Source organism: Ciconia boyciana, chromosome 6 (genome assembly GCF_034638445.1).
Source record: "Ciconia boyciana chromosome 6, ASM3463844v1, whole genome shotgun sequence".
NCBI classification, from domain to species: Eukaryota; Metazoa; Chordata; class Aves; order Ciconiiformes; family Ciconiidae; genus Ciconia; species Ciconia boyciana.
This window is the reverse complement of record NC_132939.1, coordinates 4,135,003-4,157,260: the sequence shown is the minus strand read 5'-3', so window position 1 is coordinate 4,157,260 and position 22,258 is coordinate 4,135,003. Positions and strand designations below refer to the sequence as shown.

Here is a 22,258-nt window from a genome sequence, read left to right as displayed (position 1 = left end):
ACTATGATCTTGTTTTGCTTGAGACTCCAAAGACTCAAAAGTTAGCTCTGTACAGGGCTCCCAGAGAGTAAATAAATTAAAAATGACATGCCCTGCATCCTTAGGGGTCATACCATTATGCATACCATTTTGTGCAGAACATTTGTTTATTATGAGATCTTTTATTGATGGCATCATTAGTATCTAAAGAGAGAGGGAAGATTGATTGGCTTTGACAGAGCATCAAATATTTTTGTTAGGGTGTACGCACAAATTGTCATCCATGCAGAGAACTGTAGAAAAATTAAAAATTAAATTTTGGAAAAAATATTAAAAAAAACAACTGGAAAAAAATTGCTTGGAACCAGATCTACTCAAGTTTGAGGTAAGTTTGTAGTTTGAAGCACAAATAATGAATGAAGTCACTACCTTGGTTTCTTACTCATCTGGGAAAAAAATCATTCTGATACAATTCTAAAAACAAAATCTGAGTTTATTTCAAACTGTTGCCATCTCATTGCGACAAATAGAGGCTCATTGGGGAAGCTACTCATAGGACTTCAGGTGCTTCTAACTTTATCTTTGTATGGATGACAGGATGAGTTTTGTAATATTTACATTGTGATGGCAGGTTTTTTTACCCTACTGTCAGTGGTTTGAGTAATTTGCTTCTTACCCCAAGCTGTACATCAGAGAGTCAGTTTTCCTACTTCAGAGTCTTTATTCTATCATTTCCAAGCAGTATGGGAGCTAGATGAGATGGAGAGAGGAGGGTGTACATCTTTAACGCTGAGATAATATTATCAGGCAAAAATGATATACATTTCCTCTCCAAAACCAGAGTTTGTCAGCAATTATATTTTTATATTTGCTGTAAAAGCTGTAGAAAAAGTGAGTCCACAATTTTGTTAAATATGAATTTGAAATCTGAATTTCTACGTTTGAAACTGGGTTTCATCCAAAGATATAAAGCTTTAACCAGGCCTATTAATTTTATTTCACAGATTTGCGTTAGGCAATATGACTCAAAAACTTGGACGTAACTCAGGGAGACCTTGGGCCTAACACTGTCTCTGCCCTGACTGACTTTTTCTGCCTTGCAGAACCAGGCTGGATTCTCAAAGCTCAGTTGCTCTGCACAAGTCTATAAATGCACCATAAATTTCATGAGTCAAATTTACCTTGTTGGAGCAGAGCAACTCTACAGATTACTGTGATTAGTTTTCTTCCTATGTTTTACAGGAATTACCTGGGCTACTTACGGTATTTCTGTGTCACTCTGTACTGTGCAGGATAGTTTTCCTTTCAGTCAAACTGTATATGAGAAGTACCCAAGACATTCAGATATGCAAGCCCCAGTTACTTTCTGTTAGGACTTGTTGCACTACTGGCTTGAAGGAGTACCCTTTAACATCAGCTCCTGTTTCTCCCATCTGTGAAATGAGGAGAGCTCATACTCTTTTGTAGTTCTGGATTTGGGGGATTTATATGTGATAAATTCCATGTAAATAACTAACTTAGTGTGAAAGAACAATTTAACCTACTGTGGAATATTATATTTTTATTTTTTTAAAAATAAAACCACTTCTTATTTAGACATGTTGAGGCAGTTGTTTGGGTTGTGAAAGAAAGCGCTGTCTTCAAAGCTGGATTAACGACCCTTGGGGCTACACAGAGAAGATGGTGGAGAGGCGACAGGGGGTATATGCCAAGACTGAGAAAAATATACATTAAAACTGTGCTGAAAATGCCTGAATTGGTGTTTTTGTTTATTCTGCTAATATTCTTTCCTGATTTAATAAGCATATCTGAAGTGTACTGACTTGAATTGCCCATGAGCAGAAGCCATCACATTATTTTCAAGACATCTAAGTCTCATATCTTTCGTACAGGAGAGTAAGAGTTGCTTGTTGTTTTGGGACGGTGCTCTTTGGGAAAGTGAGCGCATTTAGCAGGTTTTGCTCATGATGAAGCTTTCTGGTTGTTACCTTTCCTTTGGGAATGAGGGCAGGTCTTCTATTCACAGGGAGATAGTCCAACCAAGTCCATCTGTTGACCTGGCCCTAGTATTACCTGTTCTCTCTGTAAGTCAAATCCTATGATTACTGACACCTCTCGGGCCAGTGGGAGGTGAGGATACATAGTGCCAGTCAAAAGATCCTCAGCACATTGCAGTATCAGCGCCTCTGGGCATATTGGATCAGAGATTTCATTTCTTTGTGAGCTGCCAGTTAAACCTTGTCACAGCAACTTTTCCTCAAATTTTGTATTAAATAGCAAGTATCTTATCTTCTGAGCTCCCTGTGAAACAGTAACATGGAAGAGTGTTCAGGATCAATCTTGTACTTAATGAAAATGACCTGGCAATATTAATTAGCCAGATCATTCTCATATATTTCAAAGAATACCAAACAAAAACTCCCACCAGTGAAACACTTAGACTGAGTTTATCCCTGGGGAGGTGATGAGAAACAAACAACATGTGACAGTTGTTAATCACATTGTGTAATATATTACTGGAAGGCTCTCAGACACTGCAGCGAAGAGCATAGTGTTCAGAACAGAATAGAGTGGCTTTGATCTGAGGTTCATTTTGGGTTATGCTGTGGAAAAAAAAAATCAACAAACCCCAAACAAACCTTGTTCTGTTACAAAGATAAAAATGACTAAAACCTTCATAGTGAACTTCATGAATAGGTATCTCGGTAGATGCTAGGAACATGCAAAACCTGAGTAGCAGGGGTTATAAGCACATCAGTAATATGATTATGTGCAAGAGTTAAAAGCAAACTAATAATCTGGAAATTCCACAATATTTTATTACACATTCATTATTATTTATTGTATATAATAAACTAGATTTATTATTAATTCACTAACTTTTCTTCACCATTTGCAATTAGAACAGAATTTCGCATGCAGTCAATCTACCAGTGCCCGATGTAAGCCTTCAGGAACTGAATCTGGGAGGGCCAGAGGATGCCAGCCGGACGGCACCTCTGGTCATCTAATCCCACCTCCTGCTCAGAGCAGGTCCAGTTAGTGCAAGATGCTCAGAGGCCTGTTGAGTTTTTAATCTCTCCAAGGGTGGAGAGATGCCAGCCTCTCTGGGCTCCTGCTCCAGTGTCTGACCACCTTTCTGGTAAAAGTTGTTTTCTTTTATCTTGTCTGAATTTCCCAGCTTGTGCCCACTGCCTCTCATCCAAACCATGGGCACCTCTGAGGAGACCCTGGCGCTCTCTCCCCTACACCCTCCCATTAGGTTCAGTACAGATCACTGATCTTTTACTGAATTTTTTTTTGAGCCAAATCACCTGTTGATTTGTCCCTTTGTTTAGAAGACATGGACTTTTCCAGTTTCTGCCCATATAACACAACTTTCTGCATTCTCTTATTTATATCTCTACTATGAAGCACTTTTGGTGAGGGAATTATGAAGCCTATAGAAAAACTAGGCCTGAGAAATGGGTGATATACGCCATCTTCCAAAGCTGTCTGCATGACACTGGAGCACATTGATTAGGATTCTGCTTCTAAGTCACTTTTATTTTAATTGTTCTACTGTAAGTGCAATTGTCATGTGAGCAATACACTCCCATTAAGTGGTGGATGCTTCACAAAACAATGTTATTCTAACAAACTACTGACTGGGCTAGCATTTTCCAAAAACCATTATTGTTTTAGATGTTACATATCCTTAAGATACCAGGCACTTTCTCTGGGAATTTTATATAGATTGATTGTGAATATTACTCTTTTTCTCCCCTCTGTGATTGTGGCTACCAAAGCACTCTTGAACTTGAGATTCATTTGTGACCAGAGTTTTGGAAGATTTAAGTCCAGCAATGCCTTTTGAAAATGCACTGTGCACTGAAGGAGGTAGGGCACAATCCTGCCCTTGGCAGGGGGTATTCACAAGATTATGTAAGAACCAGGACTCTCATCTTTCATTTCTCTAATTCTTGGATGCTCAAAGGTGGAACAATATGCAGAGATACAAGCCTGTGGCAGATCACCATCGGTTATAAGCCAGGAAGCCCTCGCCTTGTTCTTTGCCGGTGCTGCGGTGGGAGATAGATGGCAGTGCAAAGCGAAATGAAGAAACATAATTTCTCACTGCTTTCATTTGATCTGCTTCCTTTCTCACATCTCTGTGTGTGGGTCGAGGGGGAGGGGAAGGAGGGTGAGGAGGGGAGGACGAGGGTGGGAGTTTCCTTCATGCTTCAGCAGTGGTGCTGAATGTGAAGGAAACAATAGTTGGTCTGATTCCAGGCATTCACTTGGGCAAGGGCTGTTTGAGGAGAGCGCAGGCGTGCGATTCTCACAGGTACTACTGCCAGTGGCTGGGTTACCTGTGGGATATACAGGAACAGATAGAAAAGTAGTATGCAGTTCGGGCTCTGCCCTAAATTTCATCCTCTGAGTTTTCCAGGAAATAGATTTTTTTTACCTCTGGACCGGACCAAGTGCTCATTTTCAAAAGAAGGCTTAACACTCAACCATCGAGATGGCACTTTCTCTTCTTAAATGATAGCCTTCATTTGATCCAGGGGTACTGAAAACGCATGTTGCTTTCATGTGCTCAAGGGCAATATGGAAAAAAAAGACTGAGTATGTCACAGGAAGAGATGTGTACCACTGAAAAGGAAATAAATGTAATCAGCTTGCTGGTAGTTGCACCACAAACCGACTGAGCACTGTGCTGCTTTCTCTCTTGCTGGCTATGATTAAGAGGCCTGAATTAAAGATAACTGTTTCGGAAAAATGCTAGGGCAAGCATCCACTGAGCACTGTAGCCAAAGCAACCAATGGTTCTTCACCAAAAATAATTACTGCCTACCTCTGCCTGACAGAAGGCACATTTTTGATTAGCTGTTCTCTTCTATTTTCCCACTGGTTTTTTTCTCAGAAAGATGAGCGTGATTCCTAGGCATGAGTTGTGATTTGCGTGGGACAAAATAATGCAAAACCATGTTATGTTTTGTAACATCTCAAAATAGTTTGAAGTTATTGCAATTTACTTATGTCTTATCTACTGAGGGAAAACTTCTATGGTGAAAGGGGTTTTAAAAGTGCCATGACTAGACTACATGATTTACTATGGCTTAGACATGAACACAACAGTCTAGATATTGTCAAATCTTATTTGGACTACCCGGGCAGTCTCTCACCTGCAGAATGGGCTCAGGTAGCTAATAATGAGCTTCTTGTTGAGATTCCAAGAGTATCTTCCTTCTGATAACAGCAATATAAAACTAGTCTTCTCCTCATGTATTTTGCTACCTTTAGCTCCAGCTGGCATTGTGATTGACTGAAAATGAAAGCAAAATTCTACCTGAACTTTATTTGAACTCTTACAGGTTTCATTTGGGCTAAGTTCAAAGGCAAGTCAGACAAAAGTTATTTAAGGCTTGATTGTTTGTTCTAGACCCAGACCAGAAATAAGGGATGGAAAAGAGCTGCACCGTATCAGCAGGTAGCTGATGAGGGGAGACACTGCTGCTTACAGGTCCTGCATTTGTAGAGACTGCTTTTCAGTGCTTCCATCCCTTTGTGGTCTCCTCATGTCTGGGTTCAACTCTGCTGACCAGCTTGGTCCTTCTGAGGAAGCAGCATTCAGGAGGTTTGGTGGAACAGTTCCTCTGTCATCTGAGCTGTAAAGACTACAATTTTGTGCTAGTCTAATGCAGGAAGCCCAAACGTGTCAGGGTGGAAAAGAAAGCGATTTCTCTTCTTCCCTCCTAGCTTCTTCTACTTATAGTGTGACCCTGAATTGAGGATGAGTAATCCTGCCCTTTATTTTCAGTGTTTTTTTAAAAGAGGGCCTTTCTTTTTCTTTCCCCCTCTTCTCCCTACTTTTTTTCATTAATAGATTATGTGTGTTTGAGGAGGAAAAGGAGGCCGGAGAAGGGATGTGGGCAGGAGTGTGTGTGATGCAAAAAGCTAGCTCTAAGATAGCTATCTCTTTGGGAGGGGCTTGTGAAGAAAAAAAACCCATGCAAAATGATGCCTTTGTTTTACTTGGGGATTTTTGTATTAGTTGAGATGAATGTTTTGGCTCCGTTTGGGCAGGATAGTTTGTGTCTGTGTACATATACAGAGAGAGATCGGGAGAGCACGTTACGTAGCAGTGCAGGGACAGTGCCCAGCCACGCTGCCTGCTTGCACGAGGCGGCAGATTCTTCAGCTCCTACATCACTCCCAGCTTAGTCAGACATACCCTGCAGACAGCAGACTACATAATGTGTTGCTGTTGTTTTGATTTTGAGGCTCTGGGCCCTAGCTGTCAGCTGGCTTGTACTATAATGGGACAAACAGCAAACGCAGCTAACTCAAAGAGGATGCAGGAAATAAAGGAAATATATGTATTTTTAAGGATATGGATGATGGGGGAGGAATTGCTGATATGACTGTGAACTCTTGTGATATATTTAGAATCCTGGAGTAAAACTCCAGTTCCACTGAAGTCAATAAAAATATTGCCATTGAATTCACTGGAAACATTTTTTTTGTCCTCTGTCAGAGGAAAGTAATAGTTGAAAATATACATCGACAACACTTTCACATCTGTGTCTCCAGGGAAGAAATGACACTGTACTTCCATAATGCCTACGCACAGACATACATCTTTCTAAAGATGCTGTCATGAACCCTGAAAACCCTGTCTTTTTTCTTCTTTTCTCAGCTTCCAGGTCAAGTCTTGGGTCAGGTCATAGGTGTTACCACTGGGGAGGAGGAAGGAAACATGTCCTACTCACTCCAATCCAAGCAAGTTTTTCTGTTTTTTTTCTGTAGGGGTGGTGTGTTTTTGGGTTGGGTTTTGTTTTGGTTTTGGTATGAGTTATGTTCTCCCTTCTATTTTAAAAACAAAACAAAGTGCGTCTAAGTCACATACACAGCCACCTTCAGGTTTACTTGTGCGAGATTCCCCAAACCTCTCTGCAGCAAAGGGAAGGCAATAGTATTACAAGTGAGCAGAAGGCATTTTTGTTTTTTCTAAAGCACCTGAGTTCTCTGGATCTGTCTGAAGCAGGCACTAGGGACTGATGTGTTTCATACCAATATAAAATTGTTTTTAGTATCAGTCACTTGGATGTGGCGCTCCACTCTAGCTTTGTCTCCTGGGGTGTCTTCTTGGGAAATATTAACTGAACTGACTTTGTCATTTTTCCATGGCTGCTCTCTCTGCAGGATGTGCCCTGTGCCAGATGGTTGACTTGAATGAATTCTCTTTACATAGTTAAGAATCACTTTCTTTTATTATTCATGACTTGTTTCTTCCATCTCTCATGTTTCTCAATATTCTTTCTGCTTCATAGACGGATAGTCATGCCAGATTGAGATGAGGCTGTTATTTCATCTTATATTAGGAAGCCATGTTGGGGCAAAAAGCGTGTCAGAAGGACAGAGGGCATTTTCTCAGATTCCAGCTATTTTAACTTTCAATGTCCATGTTGCAAGACCTAGAGAGCTGGTTTTTAGGCCGTTTTTAGGCTGTGTCTGAGTTTTTTGTCTGCAATAAGTGAATAAATAAATAAATAGGAAATTTAAAATAAGCTACATGGGAAGTTAAAGTATCTGTAATTTTTCAGTTAAACAATTGAGTTGTATAGAAGTACTCTCATTATATATGAAAATCATATCACTCAGTGTCCTTCAAGATACAGCACCTACATGGCTTAGAAAGATCAATAACTGCGTGTAAAGCTGGCCTGATGAAAAGATTATGCACTCAGTTGCACATGCAGTGCAACTAGGTATTAAAAATCAGGCTCTGAAGTATTTGTTAAAAGCAGATCTAACTCCATTGATGTCAAGTGTGCTGATTTTCTTTGGATAGGGATCTATTGCTTTAAGTTTATATTCAATATAAACACCATATGCAATAATAAATCTTAGAAGCACATGCTCAGATTGTTTATTTGATTTATTATTTCATTTAGTGTAATGCTATTCCATTTCATTCCATTCTTGTATTTCTAGTTCCTCTGTAACAACCTTGTAAAAGTGACAGGGAGGCTCAGATCTTTCCCTAGCAAACAATATATATTATTTGCTACATGAAAGTGGTGCACAACTCTCTTAAATGTTCCCTAGCAGACTCCTATTGCATTCCACAATGTGCCTGCACTTGAACCACCTCCATTCATATCAGAGCCTTTTTATCCCAGCACACATTGAGCAAGCTGCTCTGAAGCTTAATTCTCCTGACCCTTCAGTGCAGTCGGATATTGTCACGTAATCCCCTTTTTTTCCTTCTGTCCCATGTGTGGTTTTGACTTCTTTCTCTTCTCAATTCCTTTTTCCTCTTCCCTTTTTCTTTCTTTCTTATTCTATAAGCCTCTCTCCAGGCTCCACATTCCAGAATTCATCCTTGCATTAGGGCTGCAATACAATGCTCTCCCAGTGTTAAAGGATTAGACATTAAGGAGACTGTGGCAACTCCAGCCTTACTATATGCACAGGGGGAACATAAGGGGATGGAGGAGTGCTTGCTAAAGAGTAAGGAGACAGGGAAACAAGGGGGAAAATGGCATTTTAGCAAAACCAGAGTGGACGACAAAAAGATTTGTGTGAGGAATAGTAGTTCTTTCTGCTCAGTTTAATACTCTAAGTTGTCACTGGAAGACAGTAAGCCAGTTGGAAAGCAAAGCAGCGTTACACATTACACAGTGACTGGTACATTAAATGCAATTTTTATTTTAACTGCCAACTCTGAGAAATGGCCAGTTTGAAGCACTCATGTGGTGCCATGCCATTCCAATATATGTGATGAGAGTGTTATCTGAAGTGCCAATGTTAATCAATATTGCATAGATTTTTTTTTCATAGGTAATTGTACCTCTGACTCGCAGATTCCCAAAGTTCATACTACTCCCAGAGAAGGAGTCTGGTGTCTTAGCTTCCAAATATTTCCTGCAGGTTGGTTTTCATTTGTTTTCATATTCCTGAAGGGAGTGGTCTTTGTTAAATGTCTCCTCCACTTTCATTATTGGATTGGAAACAAGTTTACTTTTCAGTATATACAGGTTCATAACAGTGTAGAAAAACATATTTTGAAGAAATTTAAGTTTATTCCTTTCTTTGCCACCACTTTGCCCCTGCAAATGTAATTCTGTAAATGTAAATTTAAGAATATAATCATGCTCCATTTAAATTAATTAAAAATCTCCAGAAGCTATTTAGAATTAAATCCTTGAAACAGGGTTTTTTTGAAGCATGCTAAACAGATCCTGTAGTGGAGCAGTAATTGTTAGAATCTGTAGCATGACTCACAAAACCTTATAGAAGGGTTCTTGTTTTCCATCAAGGTTGTTTTGCTTATTTGTTGATAGGGTGGGAAAACTAGATTGAAGAAGTAAGTTTTGCATTTTGCATTGGCGGCGGTGAAGTTCGTGGTCATCCTAATCTATTACGGAAGTGAGTTCTACAGTCGTGGGCCAGCTGCCGAAAAAGTTTTGTCACCCAGACTCATGAGTCTCACCCTTGTGGCTGACAGTTTCATTGTTCCTGAGGAACGTAAGTGTCATGGAAGGTCATGGTTGCATTATTATTATTCAGCTACATTTGAATAAATGTACTTGGCTCTATAAAGAATGCTACAGGCCTACTTACCCTGCTGTACCCCACAGGCATGTGGTGAGGCTTAAAGATTGTAAAGTGCTTTGAGTTCCTTGGAAAAAAGGCACTATACGAATGCAACAGATTCCCATTTGTTCATATAGCATCTGGTCCCACATCACTGATGTTACGATATACAGGATCAGACCCAGAGTGCTGTACATGTGTTTGATTATTCACAAACATAAACGGAGGTATGGCCCCAACCCCAAGGTCTTTACAGGGTAAAGAACTGACCTGGCAGCCTACCAAACACACCTTCTGTAAGGCACCGAGTGGGGTTTTTTTGCTCATCAGCTTGCAAGTTTTGAGTTAGAAATACACCGAGCAATTAAGGATGAGGATTGAGGTTCAGACCAGACAGGAAAAAGAGTACAGAGTATCGGGAAGATGAGCAATATCAGTGCTATAGGAAGAAAGATTCAAATCTTGAAATTAAGGTTGTTTTGAGTGCAGAAGTGATGTTTTACACTTGGGCGCATCTGCGCACTTGCATGCTTTGTGTTTTCTCATGGAAATACATAATGAGGTTTTGATGAGAATAGAATGAACAAAAACCAGAGTAGTAGCAGTAAGACAGAGAGCATAATTTTAATAACGAACAAGTACTAGATGAAGTGAATAGTTCTGTTGTCTAGATTCTCACCCTGTATCAACTGGCCCGTATCAAGGAAGATGAGTGATTTCTGGTATTCTATTCTAGCTGTAGATTTTAAAATATTTTTTCTTTTACAAAAAGAAAACAAAACTCAGACACAAGAAAGACATTCATGCCATTTACATGTGGAGATTCTTGTGTCAGCAGGGTGCAGTTTGCTGCCTACTTGCATTAAGAGCAGGCCATTACATTCTCCAATGTATAGACTCTTCAGTGGCTTTCAGGCTTTCATCTCCAAAGTTCCCCAGGACCAACGTAAATGGAAAGTGGGTAAAATGTGGAATTAATATGAAAATAGCACACTCCTCCATGCAATGAGATTCAAGGCTTCTGTTTTGCACATAAAGCTTCTGTTCTTCATGGTTAATAAAAGAAAGTAAAGTGTTAGGTCTGTTGATAGTGTTCACAAAAACTGTAAAAGCACAGACACTATGTAATAATTGGCCCGAAAGAAAACGCTCAGAATGACACTATAATTTTCCCCACCTGTTCCCCAAACTGTCAAAAGGAAACACGTCTCTTATTTCACTCTGAATAAGATGTAGTAAGTTTGTGGTTTGGGAGATGATGGCTTGATTCTCTGTCAGTTGAAACAGCTGGCTGCTGTGATGCGAACAGAAGCCAGGACTGAGAGATCCATGTACCTGCCCTGTTTTTAAGTGTTTGGTCTTAGACAGAGAAATCTTTGCTTGCTACAGTTGAATATTCACCAGTTGAATAGGCCAGGACATTAGTTTGAATGTATTCTAATATAACTTGGAAATGGCAAATGTGAAAGAAAGGATGCAGATAATGAAAACTTCAACGAGATAAGGAATAGAGGAATGAACAGGTTGAAGGTTTTTAAGAAAAGCTTATGTGGTTATTCAGATGTTCCTCACACGTATTGTTCCAAACTATTACTGAAAAATGTAATAAACTTGTTTTATGTAGATGTTTTCCTTGGTGCAAAAATCCATTGCCCAGTCTCATCTCTCATTTCTCTCTCACTGCTGGGAACCCCGTAACCCTGTATCAAACATGTGAAATTCTTCCACATCCTCCTATCTGCCTTCCCTACCTAACTCTCTCATCCCTTCATTCTCCTTTACCTACTTTCTGTCCTAAATCCACTCCTGTAAAAACTTTGCAGACTGGTAACATTGGGTTAAACTGTTGGTGCAGTGTCTCAGGAAGAAGTAACCTGCTGATGGTGGCGGGAAGGATGCCCAGGCCAACATAGCACGTGGGAGAGGCCGTCAGGGGTGGAGAAACTGGAATTTCCTTAGGCCTCACCTTGTCCGAGGCTGTAGTGAAGCCCTGCTTGGGATCAGTCGTGCCACAAAAAGAGCTGTTTGCACTTTGATATTCTCACTTCTTGTACTTTCTGGAAAACCAAAATTGAATGGTCTTGTGAAAACAAAAGTGAAAGGTGAATGACAGGGCAATAAAGGCTAGATTCTGACTCAGTTTAAATCTTCTACACACCACTTTCATATTTTCCCAGTTTTTCCAGGCTGTTAAAATTTTAGGGGAAAAAAAAAAAAAGCTAGAAAAAGAAGAAAGTGTCTGTAGTCTTTGCTTTGTGCAAATCCTAACCATTCTTCAAAGATCTGCTCCTACATTAAAAAAATCCAACAAACCTTTAGTCCCCGTTCCAGGTCATGACTTATTCTTTTTATGCTATCTTCCCAAAACAGAAGGAAAAAAAAAAAGAAAAAAATGAAAAACTAGACTGAGAACTACTCCCAGATGATAATAAACTGACTCAAAAAACCTGAGAACAAGCTGGATCAGCCCTCTAACAGATGGGAGTCTTTACTGCTTTACTCTTAAGAGACGCTGGTAAATCATTTGGCATTATTAAAGATGCCAACCACAAAAAGGATCTATAAAAATATATATTTCCAACTTTTCATCGTCTGGGATTCTGTAGTTGTTAGTGGTCCATGAGTCACTGCTAATATTTAAATGTAATATATTCATTTGGATAGGTGCATAACAGAGTAATCTTCAAGAATGAAATAATTGCCACCCATAAGAAAAAAATGGTGGTTTCATATGCTGACATATGTAACCGAATCATCTCTTTTACTTGAAGCAGATCTTTTAAGCTGTAATCATAGATACAAAGTACGGTAGATATATCAGGTCTGTCTCACCACTATATTAGTCTGGCTTTATTCAAGTGCAACTCAGCTGAAAAAGCTGGAGTTAGACCAGCATAAAGTTGAGCATTTTGCCCACCAACACAGCTCTGTATTGCCTCGCGTCCTGCTTAGTCATTTGCACCACACAAGGAAGATGCATAGAATTATGTATCTGATTTTGATTGTGGGATTTCAGTAGATGTTTGTGGTACATTAAAAGACTACACAGTGTGGTAGGCAACAGAGAAGCTGTCCCACCATCTTTGTCAAATGCTTTAGCTGATGGAGTGTAATTTGTTGTCTAAGAACGGTAAGTATTTACTAATGGTGATGGACTCAGATTTCTTAGTGCAGTCAAGGTACTTTCCAGTATGTGACCCTTCTGGGTCAGCATCTGGAATTCAAGATTAAGACAGGTTTTAGGACAGCTGTGGAAATAAACTTTACCAAGACATTTGAAAACACAATATTATCTTATCATGCTTTGAGATTTTTGAAGTAGAAGTTAACAGGCAGGAGACACCATTTTATATAATACTTCCGGTACAAGTTCTGATGAGTAACATTTTACATGCTTTCGGCAAGCAGAGGAGTAGGTTCCCACAAAATTTTGCATCTCCTAGTTTCTTTACATATGCATGCCATGTGTACCTTCTATCAACAGTGCTCCCAAGTAAATGGGCAGAATGGCATTTCAGTGGCTTTCTTCCTGCAAATGTTCAAAGTTCCTAAGTAAATTATCAAACCTCAAAAAAAAAAGCAGCTGAAAAACAAATGAGATGTCTAGAAAGTCAGAAGTTGATTCAACATTTCCTAGTTATGCACACAAAAATGACAGCTTAATACACTTTTTCCCAAAAGAGGCAAGAGTTTAGTGTGCAGTATCCCCCTAACCACTCAGCACTCTCCAAGCATAAACTCAGTAAAGCTTATATAAACTAACTGCAGAACCTCACAGCTGCTGCAAAATTTTGTGGGCCAAACTCCTGTGGTTTAAGTGGAACAAAAACCATGAAGGTCAAAATAGGCTCTCAGTTTGACCCTTCCTTTTTCCAGATAATGTATGAGGCCTTTCTATTTGCCTGATGCACTTTAAGTCTATATAATGAAAATGCGGTCCACATCCCTACGAAGTTAAGTAGTATATAAACAGAGAAACATGCCGTTTTATCACTGAAGTGAAAATGTATGGGTGAATAGCTGTTTTGAGTTACTTCTAAGCTGTGAGATTCCTGGCTGTTTCTTTTAGTCTGAGCTGGAGTTGTCAGCAGGTTGTCTTATTGTTCCTTTTACTATTTAGCTTGAGAGACTTCATCTAAAATGCAGTGCTGGTGTGTGTGCATAAGCTAGACAAATAAATATCAATCATCTCCCAGATGGTGATAATATGCCCCATGGGAATGGAGCATAGACTTGCTTTGACACTTCTGCCTGTGTGTACGCACATACATGCATTGCATTTCTGAGCTCTCCAGCAATCCAGCATTCTTTGCTCATCTCAAGTTGTGCATTCAGTTACACTCGTGCTGGTGTTACTTGTGTATTTCTTGTGGACAATGTGCCACTGAATATAGTCCATTGTTTGGTGCTTTTGTATCTGGATGTCTTCCTCCTCAGAGCCAGGTCTTTCAGGTTTTGGCGCTTGCTTGTTTATTTTATTCTACTGCAGCTTTTACGCATCTGGTTTCGAGTGTGTAATCCAGAACCCTGAATTAGGCATCTCTGCTCCTCATAAAATGAATGAGGAAAGTGAACTGCCTCAGACTGGGCCTCATGGTAGTGAGTGCCCTGAGCAGAGAGACTCCTTTGCTGGTCAGTAGGAAATGACTTCAATTCTACAGCTCCTTCTCCTGGGCTTAAGTGCCTAACTGTGAGCTGCAGCGAGGTATTTCCCTGAAACCTTTCCTGGAATAAGGTACTTATGTCATTTTCTTGGAAACCATCATGGAGATCATTCCTTTCTTTTAAAGTATAGCCAGGAAAGTACTGCCAAACCCTTTTATGCAGTATTCACAACCCCAGAATATGAATAGCCCATTCCCTGTTCTCTTGGCTGTGTTTCAGGCCCATATGGCCCAAGTGCCCTGAGGATCCCCTAGCCACTAAACCATACTTGGAGCAGGGAGCACTTTTTATCCCTCCTGTTGAAGCTATTCTACTTTGTAGAAAAGCCCTATGAATTTGTTGGACTAGAGAGGCTAGGAGAAGGTGTACTAATGATGAATTGGAGTCCTCGGTTGGCAACTGTGGCGGGGACCTGGGTTCTAGTTCCTGCATTCCTGCACTGGTGACTGTTCCCACAGTTTATAATGAGCAGTTGTTGGATGAGAAGTCACTGAACACAAGTAGATGATAGGCCTCTTTTCTATTGGACAATGTCCTAGTCCTGGACAGGAGAGTCTGTCTCCATTTGTTGGCCTCATGAAATGATCCCAATAGGAAAGTCAAGAGTTTATGCCTTTCTTCCTGACACACAAAGCTTGGTAGGTAGCCCCCATGGTAAGAAAGGTTGTGAAAGAGCTCATCTTTTTCCTGCTTTTGTGAATTTCTGTCCTTGTGCTTGGTAAGTTTGAGCCCTGAGATCTGTTTCTATAAAAAGAGGCAACTTTGGATGGGGGGCAGAGAACATGTTTTCCTCTGGCTTTCTGTATCACCATTCACTGGGATGCAAGGCCAAAGCGCTTCTGACAGCACGCAGCCACCCTTCATTTCCACACCCAGCGGACGTTGGAGCATAGAGATTGCTTAGAGGCTCTGCTTAATGGACTTTCCTGGGAATGGTGCCTAGGCTCATCTTATGGTGGTTTAGTTGTCACTGGTGTGGCAAGTTTGGGAATTGTTTGTATCACTGTACCACATAACTCCTCCAGTTATTCTCCTCTAACTTTCTGATGAAACTCCAAGCATTTCCATAAAAGGATTATTTATAATTATAGTTCATAAATATGAACCAAAGATCAACCACAAAAGGTTGTGAGGCAAGTGAGCATAGATAAGCCACAAGATTTTTTCTTTCGTTTTATTTTCTGAGAATATAAGGCTGGGAGCAATATATGCCTCAGTAGTCAGGGCAGGGTATCAGTTGATTATTGTCATACTTCAATACATAGGCAGGAACACACCTAGAAAATTCACTGATGCATCCAATGCATGGTATCTATTACTTAAAGATTAGTGTCTAAGATAGTCTTTTGCCATAAGGAGGGTAGTAATTCTTTTTCTCTGTTTTCAATAAAATTCAGGCTTTCCAGTTACACAAAAAGAAATGTATTTTTCCCAGTTGTTATGAGTGATTATGCAATGTATTTCCCATTATGTAGATCATTCAACCATCCTGCATTTATGTGGGGAAAGGAAAGGGGAAGATTAGTCAGTGAATGTGAAGATACTCAGTCAACAGAACTTCAGTTTTATATCTATGTTAGTAGGTCTGCTAGTAGCTACCAGATTTCTTTTTCTATTGTATTTTCTCAATTAGAGGAAACAAAATAGTATGTTAATGATATGCTAATGATTATTTTAAGAGAAAACCAAAGCTGGTTGATTATTAATATTAAAACAAGCAGCACTGCCTTTTAATTTCCATTGATGGGTTCATCCTTCAATGCATATAATTGGCATAGCTCAACAGTGGAGCTGTCCTAATTTCCATCAGCTGAGGATGTGGTTTATCATACGATATCAAGTAATGTATGACTTGCATTATAATTACAACTTTAAATCAAAAGAGACAACAGCAATTTTTTTCAGTGTGCCATGCAACTTGAGTACAAACTATGAACCGAGCTCATGGTACTTGCAAAGAAAATAAAAGGGGTGGCAGGGAACTGCACTCAGAAAGAGACTGCAAGTAATAAAACTGGTGTGGTAAAGTAAAGCACAAGTAGAAAATAAATTTGCTTTGAAGTTTCTACTCAAACATCTTCTCCTGGAATAAGGAAAACGATATCTAGCTAACATAGAAAAGAATAGAAAAGCATTAAAAAGTTGTTGGGGTGGGTTTTTTATTATTATTTTGGGGAGCCTTGACGGTTTTTAGTTACTTTGGCTTTGCATTTCTTTTGCTCTAGTAGGTGAAAGGTAGAATAGATCCCTTAGGATAGATTGCATTTACTCTGCTATTTTAGAGCAACTAAGTTATTCTGAATCTAGTGGAAACTGGCAAAGTGAGCATGGCAGGAAACTCCTGAAAGCATAATAAGCTCTGGTAGATGAAGCTGGTAATTGAGTTTCATGTAAAAGGACTGATGTTTTTACTGGCGCGATGTACGTGTATCCATCAGGCAAGGGCTACTGAGCAAGGTAGCATGTAAGACCTATCTAGATGTTATACAAATGGCTCTGATTCATAAGGAGGGCTGGCTCAGAAAGGGACTTGAGTAGGGGATCAGGTCCCCAGCCACTTATTCTCTTTCCCTTCCCAGGTTTCTCACCCTGCTTTGGGAGGCAGCGGTTGAACAACAGCAGGTAGCAGCCCATTGTATGCTGTGGATACTCATGCCAGGTGTAACTAGGAAGAGTTCAGGGACCCTCTGTGGACAGTTGAGTTGTTCCCTCAGCAAGTTAATGATGCTGTCTTGGCAGTGTTTCCTATCACCTACCAAGGAGTACAGCCATTCTGCTTTTCCTCCTTACACTTCTCCCATTTGTCTCTCCAAAAGTACATTAATCCTTTCTGCCTCAGCATTTCAGTCTTGCCTGTGGATTGACCTGCACCTTGAAGTTCTAACTCCTCAGCAGCACTGCTTTCCACATCATAGGTCACCAGTTTTTACCTCTATTACTTTTTCATATAGTTGTAACATTTTATTTGGTCGAATGGGCCTGCTCCAGATTTTTCAGTCCAAATGTTCTGTTCTTACCTTCACTTATTCTGCTAGTCTTTGTTGGAGATACAAGGTGGCTGGGTTTGGTTTGTTTTGTTTTGTTTCTAACAAATGTTTAAAATTATTTCAAAACATTGATAAAAACACTGAAAAAGTTTAGCTATGGGGGAATCCCCTAAAATGCCATCAGGTCAACTGTGATTCTCCATTGATGGATTAAAAAAAAGAAGTACTCAGCCCACTCTTAATGCTTTTAACATGTGCTTTATTGTCACTGTGTAACACTGCTTTTAACCACAGTGTTGTACTGTATATCACAGCTACAGAATTACTACTAGTCTCCATTGAGAATGAAATCAGGTTTGTCTGACATGACCTATTTCCTGTTAAATACATTGAATGACATGAATTCTTTTTCCTTTCTTTATTTCCTTCTTAGCTGACTCCTGCATCAACTGATTCATTATTTTACCCAAGACCTGAGGTCAACCTTACTGACCTGGTGCTGCCTGTGTCATCCTGCCTGCCCTTCTTGAATATAGCAGTCTTGTATTTCATGAGAATCCTCCTGGTCTTCCAAGATACATTAAAAACATGCCAGAGATTTTCTTCAGACAGGTCTTTAGGATTGTTTGGGGCCAAATCTATGGGCTGCCAGGTTTAAAGTACTTATCAGTACTTGATGCTCTTTACTATCCTCTACAGTTACTGACAGACTGGGAAGTACTTTATCATCCTCGAGTGAAAAAAGTCTTTATCCTTTTTTATTCCAGTATGGGAAAGGGATAGTTACTGAATGTTTATGTCATCTGCAAAAAGCTTTAACCATTAGAAGAATACTTCAGAAATTATCATCATATTAGTTACATATCTCTCAGGTATAGAAATGTCTCTGATGTATTTAGCTTCCCTTTTTCTCTGCTCTTCGTTGCTTTTTATATATATGTTGATTGCTGTCTAGTCTCCGTTGTCTCTATTTCATTCCCTGTAAAGCAACATTATACATGCATAAAAAGAAAACTGTATATATATACATTTAAGTAAGGTCTCCTTGGTCCATTTTAAGGCTGCCTTGAAATACCCAAAATCTTTAAATTTTGCTGAAGGAACGCAAAAATTTGAAAGCTTTTGGTCCACAGCAGTTACTGTGGATCATCGAAGAGTGAAGAATAAGTCTACCACACTGAATGCGAGTGGAAGGCATGAAGGATATGAGAAGGGAAGGTAAGACTGTAGCTTGCCTATAAGAGAACCACGGTTGCTCCAGCTTGGTGATTTTGGAGTAAGTTGCTTACATTTTGCTTGGAGAGTGAGGCAGCTACTGTTTCATTTATCTGCTTCATTAAGTTTAGACTATATTTGTCTCTGTTTGCTTTTCTACTTGTGCTTGGAGTGTGTCTATCTGTGCTCTGTTTCACAGAGCCTGGAGTTTATTTGCCCGAGTTTGCTTTCCACTGCCTTTGGACTATGTTTGCACTGAGCTCTGTTTCATTCAGTCTGGACTTTATGGGCCCAGGTTTGTTCCACAGCATTTGGACTATGTTTGTTTTGCTTTCCAGAGCCTGAGAATGTGGCTGTATATGGCTTGCCACTGCCTAGCAGAGTGTCTCTGTCTATATTGTGGTTAGCCTGAGTGTACTCTTGTGCTAGCTTGGCCTTCGCTCACCTGTCTGTTAGCATCTGCCTTGCCCTGTGCCTTGCTTCTGGATTCAGCTAGTTTATAGTAAGGGGGAATCTGAGATAAACTGAGAGTGGTTTAAACTCTGGGTAGATTGTCAAGATCAGGGTAACCTATTTGCTGTTTCCCAAATACCAGCATGGAAATCCTCCCATTGTACCCTTGCAGGCACGTAGAAATGCATTTCAACACATTGTTATTTTTTCCAACAGAAATCAATGATTAAAGAATATGATAAAGAATGTTCTCTGTAAGCCCACTAATATAAATGAAGTTGCTTGACATGAAGTATTATGTCAGCACAAAATTTGTCCCAGCTCTGGTACAGACAAATCAAATTTATGTGAGGTCAGAGGGGGAGTGCCTACCTAATTCGTGGCCAAACACGGACATCCTCAGCTTGCCCTATCTTTAATTAAAATACAAAAGGAAAAAAATTAACCATGTCTTGTAATTCTTACTTCCTAAGAATGATGTTAACTGGAAATGCAGATGCTTTCTTACCTCTCCAAGATTATTAGCCTCATTTTAAATTCTCTTATTTCTACTTTGTCTTTTTTCTTTTAACCTAAATCTGGTTTTCTGCATCTTAACTAGTGTGTTGCCTCAGTGATCACCTTTCCAAGTCTTCTGGAGATAAGTGTTTTGATACAAACGCTAATGTCCTTTGATGATGCTGTCTAGAAAAAGTTGCTTCAGGTAACTAGAGACAATTTCTTACCTACTCAAACAGCTGCTGTTTGCTTTTCACCCAAATTGAGCTGATCCATTGCAGCATACAGTGCTCTGCTACATTAATCTTAAGCATTTTGTTGGTTTGTAAGTTATAACCTTACATGATTTTGCTAATGTATGCATTCATGTAAGGCAATTATTTCTAGTGTGTTATCTGCTTTCTACAAAAATTAAACACAACACCATTTTAAAGAGTAAAGGTTGGGTACTAAGTTGGCTGCATATACCTGTGGGACAAGTAGCAGCATCACCCTCCAACCTCCCACCTTCCTCATTTGGGTTTTCCATGACAAGACAATGAATATCTCAAATAAAGCCAATTCCATTTTTAAATACATGGCATATTGAAAAGGAATTGCCTCCTGGGTTGTGGAGAACATCAGTCTCTGCCTGTATATTTCACAGAATCACAGAATCCTATAGGTTGGAAAAGACCTATTTAATGTCTTGCAGTGGGCATCACTGTTGAACTTGCGCTAAACACTTAAGCTATTCCTCCTACTCCCTAATAAATGGAGTATGTACCCAAATTTGAAGCAATTGCATAAAAGTATACATGCAAAACCCATTTTCTTTCTCACTTGCAGCTATTTATCCAGTAAAAACAGAACCAGAATAAGCCCAAAGAATAACATAAAACAGGGGGAGGGTTGGGTTGGATAAGGTGAATTATGGGTGTAGTCAAGAGGGACTGACCCAGCACTAGCGCAGAAGGCAAACAGCCAGGCTTCAGAGTTAGCCAGCCTTGTGGCAATATTTTTGGAATCACTGAGACTAAAGACAGACAAGCCTCCAGACACAGAGAATGTGCCATCTCTGTGGACGTTTAGAAACAATTGGTCCTATCTAGTGGCCAGTGGATGGACTAGTCAAAGCCCCTCAGCACAACTTTTTTTGGTCTATAATCACAGAAAGGGATGTGTGATCAGTTTTATTTTAAGCAGATAACTGCATTGGGAAGGCAAACTATTGTGTTGTGACCTTAGCATTTGGATTTTGTTGACCTTGCACAGTTAATGTTTTCACTCTTCAGGGATAAAAGAAAAAATGGCCATAAATGAAAGGGGTTGTGAGTAATAGATGGGTTATATAAAATTTGAAAGATTTTAATATATTAAAATGCTAAAAATACAAGTAGCAGTTGATAGATCTGAAACATTCACTGGACTGATCTCTAGCAAAGTTTGGTGATCAGCTTTAGATGGATTGGGTCTGGAAAAAGATGGAAAATAAAGAGGACTGTATTGCACCCAGAGGAAAAAAAAAGTCTGATTTTAGATTTTGAAGGTGTTACCTTGGGGTAACAGTTTTTCCTGCTATGGGAAACTGATCAGTTCAGGGTAGGTCTTAAGTAGATTTATTAGAAAACACAATAGAAGTCCTATAAAAGTACATGAATGAGAGTTTCCTCTTTAGAGCAAGGGTATGTGAATTCTTCCTGACTTCAAATTTCAGCTCAGCTAATAAAAACCTGCTATTACTGTGATATCACAGCTACTTTCTGCAAGTAGAAAAGCAGTAGTTTTATCAGCCCTTAAGATTACACAAGGGGAAGTGGAAAAAAATGAACAGCAGCAAATGAGACAAGCAGTAAGAAGATTTTTTTCGAAAGGTTCCTTCTGTCATGGAATCCCCTGTGTGCTTTTCCACTGCCATCATGAGCAGTTATCTGAAATCAAACTGGGAAAACGTTGGAGCAGAGCTGGATGGATCTGGCACACAGGTGTTCGTGCCTCTTCTTGCCAGCCTAGTGACTGGCATTTATCCAGGGGAAGGATGGGCAGGGAATCCCCTGTTGTATGCTGAGAGGAAAAGAGAAAGGACTAACCACATCTTTGGGCTTAGGACCTACTTCTCCTGTCCAAGACTCAGGATTCAGGATGTTATTTAAGAATATTTTCTTCAAGCTTGTGAACAGTCCAATTGATGTTGTTGCTTCACTTACATGCCTAAATTTAGGCACGTGCTTAGTTATCTTCAGACTTCAGTAAAAAGAATCAGCCCTGGACAAGAGAACAGTTAAGAATGTCTAGTTTGGGACACACTGATACTGGTGCTTAGCAGTAATTAGCAATGCTGTAACTCAAGTCTTGTTTTAACCACCATCAAAGTGTGCTGCCACTGTATTCAAAACCTATGTGGCCATTTATCAAATTTGTTTTCAAAATATGTCCCAAAATCTTGTTTTGTGTACACTTTTATCCCTATTTTTTACCCAGGCAATAACATTTCTTCCACTAATTTGGATTCTCAGTCCTCATAGCACTGATTTTATTCAGCCAAGAGTAAGATTTTAAGCACTTATTGACTAGGTGAGGCCAGTCCTACCTTCATTGCTGAGATAACGCTTCCACTGGCTTCAATTCAGCACATTTAATTTAGTAAAGGACCACTGGAATAGATTCAGCAGGCAGACAACTCTTAGCTTATTTTTTGTAATATTTTGTCTTGGCATGAAGTTTAGCTTGATTTTTTTTCCAAGCCTGTAGCCAGCTGTAAAAAAAAAATGATAGCAGTGAGACTCTCCAAGAAATGACCAAACAACATAGGAAATGTGGTGAGTACTATGGTTACACTCAGAGAAACATGCTATGGTGTTTGAATCCAAAGGGGAGTAGAAAATAGCTAGAGG

The 22,258-nt window shown here is 39.6% G+C and overlaps 1 long non-coding RNA gene across 3 annotated transcripts in view; it reads left to right on the top strand.

Moving 5' to 3' along the window:
- LOC140652614 (uncharacterized) overlaps window positions 1-22,258 on the top strand; it is a 182,356-nt gene that overhangs the window by 55,072 nt on the left and 105,026 nt on the right. Inside the window, exon 1 of one of the 3 annotated variants that reach the window (XR_012042884.1) lies at window positions 8,813-8,901. The exons of the other annotated variants lie outside the window; for them this stretch is intronic. This is a non-coding gene — a long non-coding RNA (uncharacterized lncRNA). Of the gene's footprint in view, window positions 1-8,812; window positions 8,902-22,258 lie in introns of those variants that run through there. 3 annotated transcript variants of the gene reach the window in all.